The sequence below is a fragment of the Oreochromis niloticus genome, linkage group LG18 (assembly GCF_001858045.2).
Source record: "Oreochromis niloticus isolate F11D_XX linkage group LG18, O_niloticus_UMD_NMBU, whole genome shotgun sequence".
Lineage (NCBI taxonomy): Eukaryota > Metazoa > Chordata > Actinopteri > Cichliformes > Cichlidae > Oreochromis > Oreochromis niloticus.
Window position 1 is genome coordinate 32,170,640 of NC_031982.2, and position 9,822 is coordinate 32,180,461.

Consider the following 9,822-nt stretch of genomic DNA (forward strand, 5'->3'; position numbering starts at 1 on the left):
CAAAACCCGCTCCCCCCGTGCCGTGAGCTCCCACCAGTGTTCCAGATTAACTGGTGACGGTCAAACAGATGTGTGATAGACTTGGCTAAAAGGAGCTGCTACTGTCAAACCAGCAAATTAAAACTTAACAAATATTTCATCTGTGACACCTGCGAGGTTACCTCAAACACAGTCCATCAGTCTTATTGCTCTTGACCAACAAAATATTTTAAAATGTTGCAGGTTTTACCTGATGATATCCTCATACACGAGGCAACCACAAAAAACAGGAGACAAATAAACGTCTCCACACCGATGCTGTTCACAGGACAAGATTAAACGATCTGAAGAATTTTGTCTTTGTTATCGTCACCCTCGTACATTTTGTTACTCCAATTTCAGTGTTTTCGCCAGACCCCAACCTGATGGCCAGCACCTCCTCCCAGCCCCCCAGCCCTGACGGTTAACAAAACGGGGGAGAGTGAAGACCCCAAACCTCCCTCCGCCCGCTCATATGTAGTGTTGCTGCGTGCTCTTCTAAAGTGCATTTAAAACACAGGAGCGTGGTGCTTCCTCCCAGAGAGCAGCACGGCTCCTCCAAAAACACTCAGTGTCTATATGCATTTAAAATTGAGGGTAGGGCACCAGCGCCAGAGGTGGGTTTTAATACACAGACCATCCTCTGGACGCTGTATAACGTGCCCACGCTGAAGGCCCTAGACGTATGTGTTATGAGAGTATGAGTAATGTGGAAGTCTAGGTTACAGAATAGAATGGAGGCACAGGCAGCCAGAAGGGGACAGAGGGGGAGTGCCTTCCCTGCACCCTGGTGACACACCAGGTGTGGTGGTGGTGTGTGGGTGTGTTGGAGCAGGAAGAGGGAGGCAGCTGAGGATGGGGAGGCAGCTGGCCCCAATAGGCACACTCACACTCTGGAATCCACCAGGGCAAAGGGGCTCAGGCCCATCCGGACCGGGGCCCACAGCAGCAGCACCACCCGGCCCCACAGAGTCCGGGACAGCCCACCCAACCCCAGCGCAGAGAAAACTGTACCCACCCCATCATCTTCTCCCAGACCACACAAGACAATAGACACCCAGGTTGAGTCATTGTCTACCTCTCCTATATGTCTCCCCCACCTGCAGAGTGAGCTCCTGTAGAAAGGAGACCCCCTGCAAAGATGTAACAGCCTCCCCACCAGTTAGAGAGCCCTCCAGTTGGGCCAATGCACCAGAGGTCCCCCCGTACCGGGGCTGAGCCCCATGCACCCACCCGCCCACAACCCCGGCAACACAACAACCAGGACCCAAGCCCCAGCCATAGCCCCAGCCCAGGGGTGGAGCACCCCCAGACCCCCAGACCTCCACATCCGTCCTGGACCCACCCATGGGCAGCCAGGTAACCAACGTCTGCCAGCACAGACCCTCCCCCATCTCCACTGTACGCAGCCACAAGGAAAATGCCATCTGAGAGCCACCAGAGCCCCTAACCAGGTCATGGCTACAACCCCCAGGTTAGGCCCTCTAGGGAAAACGAACCTAGGGACTCCCCAGACGCCCTAAGGCCGTCCCTACCCCCATATCAACTACAATAGCGAAGGCAGGACCAAACCATGACCCCCCACCCCCACTAGGTGATAAAGCCGATCAAAGGAGCCCAGAGGGATTGATCAAATGTGATGGCAGAGGCTGTATCAAGACTAATGTGATCTATTAGATGGTTTTTATATTGGTTAGAATTAATATTACTTTTATTTTTCCAGTAAATGAAGACCGTTTTCTTGGCAATGCATAGGGCCATAAAAAAATGTGTTTATTTCTGTAGTTATGGAGGACCACAAGAGCCACGCGCATCGAAATAAAAAATTCTGTGCTTAATTTTAATAAACTGATTTTTAAATTCTTTTCAAGTCTTCATTTCAAAAAACATTTTCGAATTGCACTTTAATAAACTGCATTTCAAAATCCTTTTTTGAATTGCACTTTAATAAAAACATTTTCGAATTGCACTTTAATAAACTGCATTTCAAAAAACATTTTCGAATTGCACTTTAATAAACTGCATTTCAAAAATCATTTTCGAATTCCACTTTAATAAACTGCATTTCAAAAACCTTTTTCGAATTCCACTTTAATAAACTGCATTTCAAAATCCATTTCCCTTTCCTGTTCGCTCAGGGATTAACATGTGGATTAGCAGTTGGATTAGCAGTTGGATTAACAACTTCATTTTAAAAATCCTGCTGCTATTCAAATTAGCCACACCGTGGGATGTAAGGAGCTCTCTGATTGGTTGGTCAGACACAGGCTGTCTGCCAGCCTGGATTTTTCTAGCTCATAGCTTCGCCCTGCTACGAAGCGTGTGTGCTTGTACAAAGGCCGTTCAGCCTCGGGATTTACACTCGGCTCGACACGGATATGTGAAGACTGAAGGGACCCTCTGAGCCAACCTCTGACTGAGTGCCCGTTTACTCAGTCTGACCACCTGTTGAAGGTAAGGTGCTAACGTGGCTAACGCTAGCATCACCACACGTAGCCCCGTTATTTTAAGATCATCTTAGCCAATGAAAATTTTACCTCGCAGCTGTACGAGCTAGCTACGTGTTTTGTAACCTGCGGTGCTCTTCACAAATAAAGCTGGAAGTAGTGATGGTAAATTTGATTCTTTTTACTGAATCGAGTTTTAATGAGTCACTCACCAAAGTGAATCGGGTTTCTTGAGTCATTTGAGTCAGTTGACCAGAGAGTGCAAAAATGTATATTTTCACTCAAAATTAATTTGTTTATCTTTTAATGTAAATCCTACTGCTAAGATGAATGATTGTAAAAGAAAACAACTATTTTCTTTAGAGCAAAAAAGAACAAAAAAATTCTAAAGGGAACATTTATTAATTTTTATTTTATTTGTATTTTCCTTAAATGTGTAGTGACCTTATCCAAGTTGCCCAGCAAGCACAAAGGGGAGGCTGGAATGTTACATTTCAGACACTTTGAAAAGTCTTCACATATCTCGCTCCAAAACCTCTGAACTGGTGGACAGAACCATTATAATTAAAATAATAATAATTACAGTCACAGGAAAACAATTACAATAACATTGTTTACTTGACACAAGCAATATCTTAAAATGTCCACAAGGGACCAATGTCGACCAAAATTTGCTTCATAGCGCATCTTTCAAGTTTGCTAATAGTAAAAACAATAGAAAAGTCATTTAACTTAAGTCCTAATATAGCTGGATGTAATTAATGCTAAATAATCTTACAAACATAGCAACAGTACTGAGACATATAATCATCTCAGTCCTATGAAAATGTTCCTTTGGGAAAATCCACTAGGAATGGCCACTGACACAAAATGGTTCTTTCTAGACATCCTGAGGCAGAGTGTCAGTGTTTGTTTGGAGCCAAGTTACTAAAGAGGTCTTTTATTTGAGCCAGTTTAAATGGCTTAAATTCAAAATATCTGTTTGTCTCCTCACTAACGGGACCTAAAATACATCTCAGCTGGAAAGAAAACACAAAAGAGCACCACTTGGTGGCCAGAGGTGGAAACACAAATGAAAGCAAAGCAAACATATACAGCTCCTTCAAGTTTGGTGAAGTGTGCAGCTCTCTGAACACGAGGCAGAGTTCATGTCACAGCCACTGCTGCAGCAGCAACAAAGTGAGCCACAAAAGACAAGAGCTGTTTCTCAATATCAAGTACTCCAAGTTTGTTCTTCCTTAGTTGCTAATTCAAACTTGGCAAGTGAACTTAAGCGCCCAGACTTCTGAGCATGGGAGGACACACACACAAATTTTCACTGTGATTAATGTATAAAATGGAAATTATTAGAGGCCACACAAATAAAAAAATATATATTACTGATTTTTTTTTTTTTCAGAGGAACTGTGGAGTAAACCGTTGTTTGTAGACAAAACTCTTATGGCTTATGTACGGTCTACTAAATGACTTGTGTAGATGAGTTAGTGAAACTCTACTTCAGAATTGGTATTTATTAAAATTATTTCTCTTTTAGCACATAAACAGTGTGGTGAGAGTTATAAGGCCACTGTGGTGGTCAGGGCTGGACTGGGACAAAAAATCAGCCCGGGAATTTTGACTAGAGACCAGCCCACCAGGTATTATGGGAAAACCTATAAAGCCTTTGAATGAAAACAAACGTCGTTGTGACAGTGATGTACATTGTCTTGTTGGTACATATGTATCAATCTAATAAACTTAAACCATCCTCCCTATTCTGGTATTCTAAACAGTACTTAGCCGAAACCCAAAGACTGCTTGGTTGAGTTAACCTCCTGAACTATCTACAACATATGGTGGAAACTTGAAATTAAGACAGAGAAGACTAAAGGTGAGACATGACCATTACTGAATATTAAAAATAATAAATGACAGATTTAGTGATATTTTCATAAACTATTTATTTACCACACCAATAAACAGCATGGCAGGGCAAAATATTTTTTCTAACATGGCAACCTTTAAAAAGTGAAAGGAGACAGGAAGACAGGTGAGAAAGAATAAAACTTCCTCACTCAAAACTAAAATCAAAATTAAGTTTTGATGGTATTTTACACACAGTACTGGTACAGTATCTAGAAAATGTGAGAAAATACTGGCATCATATACAGTACTTACTCTGAAGAAATTATGTTTGGACCCTGAAAAAAATTACTATGTACAATAATGGATTTCTATACATTTGACATCAGATGAAAACTTTGGTTGCATGATTCAGATAATTATTTGTTAAAAGCTAGAAAATTTAAATGAGAATAAGAAAGAAACGTATTTTTTGTGCCCCCCTTTCCCTGATAATGCCCTACCTGGCCCCCTAGCAAAACTTTGCTAGACCCGCCCCTGCACAGTTACCAGCTGTCAGCAACATACAAAAAGGATCCTGGTGTTATTTGTCTCCCAGAAACAGTTCATAACTTCCCTTCAACCCTTCATCCCTCCAGCAAACATCAGCTGATACTAGAAATTAATATTAAATAAATTCTAACAACAGCTCATCAAGTTTAAAGGTGCTTCTGTTTAACGCGACCTCCGCTGGTTTGCTCTTTCTGACGCAGAGAGAAAAGCCAATCAGCTGATCGGGACAAATCACCTTGCTTTTCACCTCAACTTTAAAGTTCGACCTCCTCGGCTGTAATTGGTCCAGCCCAGAGTCGATCATGACCAACTGGCCAATACACCACTATTCATTTATACCGTTGAAAAAAAAAAAGAAGAAATAAAACCCCATCGGCCCATAAAAACGAAAAATCACGAGTGGCCCACCGGGCAAATGCCCGTTATGCCCGATGGCCAGTCCAGCTATGGTGGTGGTGCAGAAAGCTGCATATGGTCAGAAGGAAACAAACACACAAACTTGTTGGCTGGATTTGTATAAAATGAAGTGTCTGGCAATGGACAGAAGCAAGGATATTGATGGTTACACCCTTGTGCAATGAAGAGGATGCATGTTGTATCACAAGACACGATAAGACAGCTGATTGATTGTATCACTGAGCCATTTTGCGAGGGTATCGCTGCTGTGGCGTTTGTCTGGCTTGAAATAACAACTGTAATCTCCACATTTCGACTTTTCTCAAAATATTATTTTGAGGTAAATCTCCTTCCTTTCATCAATGTGACCTTAGTACACTACCGTACCACTAATTACCAAATTGTTTTGGAGGATTTCTCCAAAACATGTATTGATCGAAGATATTGTTGGTCTGGTATAATAAGTGGTTTTGTTTGAAGTTGTGCAGGACTTGTTTGTGTCTCACAGAATATGATCAAGACGTGACAATAGCCAAATTATCCAGCAGGTGCCACTGTGCAGATGGTTTCAGATTGTTTGGAATCATCAATACAAGCATAAATACTTCAAATGTTTCACAAAGTCTCGCTTTGCTCATCACTAGTATGGTGACAACTTCACATGAGGTCCATATCTCAGCACTGTCATAGTTAAAGGTGAACTTCATAAACCGAGAAACTGACATTCATGTTCATACGAACAACGGGCAAATCTTTACTAAGTCCCCAGATACATTCACTAGACACTATTGTGTCTAGCATTTTGTCAGGTTGAAGAAACCTTGTTCTATTTTCCATCAATTTCAGTGTGAAGTGCTTCACGTGTAAAACCTAACATGGGGAATTCTTTAATTCTCCAGTCAAGGTTCTTGATCAGATTACTGTAATGGAAAACAAACAGCAAACAATACAAACAAACAACAAATCTCCAGAAGCAAAGTTAGATAAATATCTGCTTGCAGATGGCTGGTCTTTGACTGACCACATTGCAAGATTTTTCCCCTTATTCAACAAAGCATTTAGAAATCCCTTAATCTTCTGCTGCAACTATCGATTGTATTTCTCCTGTTTGTTTTACTGTTTCTTGTTTTCCTGAACAGCACAGACTCATTATTGTAGAACACTGTGTATTTTTCTAATTTATTTAAGGAACCATCACACCATTTTGCATCGTCAGCACCTGTTTGATTTGGTTGTAATAAACGCCGGTAATTTCAAATACATGGCATAAGTAAGCACATACATGTATAAATCATACAGTAGACAACAATGAATTAAATAAAACCAAATGTTTACAACATCTTTCAGTTACAGTTACATTTGGGATATAGCAATAGCTTCAAAGAAAGTAAAAATCTTACTGTAAAACACAAGCTTAATTCTTTATAAGAACATTAATTCACTTTCACTTGCTAACAAAGTTTTCTTTTTTTTTACAAGCAATCAGAAACATAAGCAATCTGTCCATATATATATATATGTATATATATATATATATATATATATATATATATATATATATATATATGTATATACGCACACACATATAAATCTATATCCATCCTTTTTCAGGCACGCGGGGGGTGCTGGAGCCTATCCCAGCTGTCATAGGTCAAGAGGGAGCAGTTTACCCTGCCTGGGATAGGGTAGACTGGAGCAGGTTGAGTGTCTGGTGGCCGAGCCTTGGGGCCGAGCTGGGTGCAGCCTGACATGGGGACATGGGCCCATCCTCCTGCAGGCCCACCATCCGCAGGAGGCGCCGTAGCGTGCATTGTGGGCCAGGCAGCAGCTAGGAGCAGAGGCCCTGGCGGACTGATCCCCGGCTACCAAGACTGGGAAAGTGTTTTTTTAATGATCGCGGAACACTGGACCAGCTCTTTATCCTCTCAAGGATGCTTGCGGCTGCATGGGAGTTTGCCTAACCATTCTACATGTGTTTTGTGGACCTGGAGAAGGCATTAGACCGTGTCCCTCGGGGTGTCCTGTGGGAGGTGCTGCGGGAGTATGGGGTGTCTGGCCCATTGCTACGGGCCATTGAGTCCTTATACGACTGTTGCAAGAGCTTGGTCCACATAGCCAGCAATACGACGGACTCATTCCTGGTGGGTGATAGACTCCGCCAGGGCTGCCCTTTGTCACCAATTCTGTTCATAATTTTTATGGACAGAATTTGTAGGTGTAGCCGAGTGGCGAAAGGTTTTCACTTCAGTGGCCTCAGAATCTCATCTCTGCTTTTCGCAGATGATGTGGTTCTGTTGGCTTCATTGGGTGATGGCCTCCAGCTCGCACGGGAACGGTTTGCATCAGAGTGTGAAGTGGCCTGAGTGAGGATTAGCACCTCCAAATCTGAGGCCATGGTTCTAAGGTGGAAAAGGGTGGAGTGCCCACTCTGTGTCGGTGAGTTCCTCCCTCAAGTTTAAGTGTCTTGGGGTCTTGTTCACGATCGACGGGAGAAGGCAGCCGGGGATCGACAGACGGATTGGCTGGTCAACCTACGTCCCTACCCTCACTTATGTTCACGAGCTGTGGGTAGTGACCGAAAGAACGAGATCGTGGATACAAGCGGCGGAAATTAGCTTCCTCCGAAGGGTGGCTGCCCTCTCCCTGGTATGAAGCTGGAATTCAGTTAATGGATTTCAGCATCATCAGCTAAGACTGCCACACTTGAGGTACTTGAGGAACCACAGCCACTGTGCAGCAGTTCCACACTGTTCTCTACTTTAATCATTTACATCACAGCAAGCGAACCTGTTTATCCTGCACTAACATGCAACCAATGTCCCCTTTAAGTTGCACAAGTGCGCAATTGCACACTGCTAGCACGGTCTCTGCGCACAGAAAATCTGCATTGTGCGCAAATTTTTTTTTAACCTGAATTGAAATGAAAATGAATAATTTAACAATTCTGTTTTGCAGTGTTAGCCAGTAAGTGACTGGCTGCTCCCACATGGGATTAGAACGATGCCACCTTATCCCATAGTCCAGCCAATGATGTGATTTACATTCGTATATACGCAGCTAATCAACGTCGTTGACAGGCTGGTGTTTTAGCTAGCAGTATAGTAAACATGTTTCAGTGTGAATGTTAGAAAGAGGAGATTTTACTGGGAAGCTTTTTTTCATACCAGGGGAATCATAAATACTTCACTGATGTAAATGATGCTCTCAGAAGCTGGAAACTCCAAGCAAAACTCATTGAACCATAAATAACTATGGGCGTATCATAGATTTGTATTAAATGCGGTTTATGAAAGTTCATTACTGCTTTGTAGATTTCCCCTCATCAACATGTGACCTGCTGTCTGCTATTATAATGAAACTGTTTTTAATGAGTTAAAGTGCATAAATAAACCCACTATGACACAGTCCATAAACTCTTTACTTCCCTCAGACTTTCCCTTCTTTCCCCATCAACACACCTGTTAACACTTCTCATTGGTCCTACAGTTACCTGGACTACTGCCCCTTAAGCTCTTTCCCTCATCAGACACTCACTACTTACACAGGTCAGCTTCACTGTTTGATTCTGATAGCTGAGCTGACACAGGCTCTGTGATCTGCTGTATTTTGTTAGAAATACTTTGACTCACAGAAAAAGCTGCTCAGCTCTTGTTCTGGACACATTTGGGAGAGAACCTGCCTCTGTGTGTAACAGCGCCCCCTGCTGCTCTTGATGACAAATGTGCAGATGCTGATTCTTGCTGTGACTGTTGATCCGACTGGAAGTTCTGTGGTTACAGGTCCAGTCTCATCTGAAACCTAAACTAATGGGCTGCTGTTACAGACCACCAAGTTCTACTATCCAGTATCTCCAGGTCACATGTACACATGTTTTAACCTCCTAGGACCTGGGGTCCACATATGTGGACATCACATTTTGGGTTGTCTAGACCAAAACACTCAATTTTGCTCTACAAGGGCCTGATATCCACTTATGAGGAAATAATACTGCCACTGTTCTATCAAAATTTAAAACAAATGTCCTCATATGTGGATCTCAGAAACAAAAATTAGGTTAAAAAGAAAATCAGGTAATTCTTTGTTTTGTTTTGTGGGAATACTTGTTGGGAATACTTGTTGGAAAGGATTGTCGTGCTTCAGAAAAACACACAGCACACACTCTAACAGTCCTTTATATGCACTGAAGGAGACACGTGAAGAGACCAAATCACACAATAATGACGTGAACACATTTATAGCCAGTGTTCAAGATGATGGATAGAAATGAAAATCATGGAGCATGTATACATATTTAGGTCTGTGTCACAGAAACTGTTCAGCTATTCTCTGTTTATTAGTCTATTTATCAGGAACCTCTTTGATTTTATATGTAAAGGATTTTTCTTCTATCACTGAACCTTTTAAGGGTTTTCTCATAGTAGTTTTGGGGAGTTTTTAATTAGATTTGCAGCTTCAGAATAACTTTGTGATGTCCGGGGTCCGTTCTTCGTACCTCGCTAAGTAAGTTAGCCGGATTTGAATGTTGACGATTTCGCGTGATCTTGGATCGTTCGGTTCTCCGAAGCTC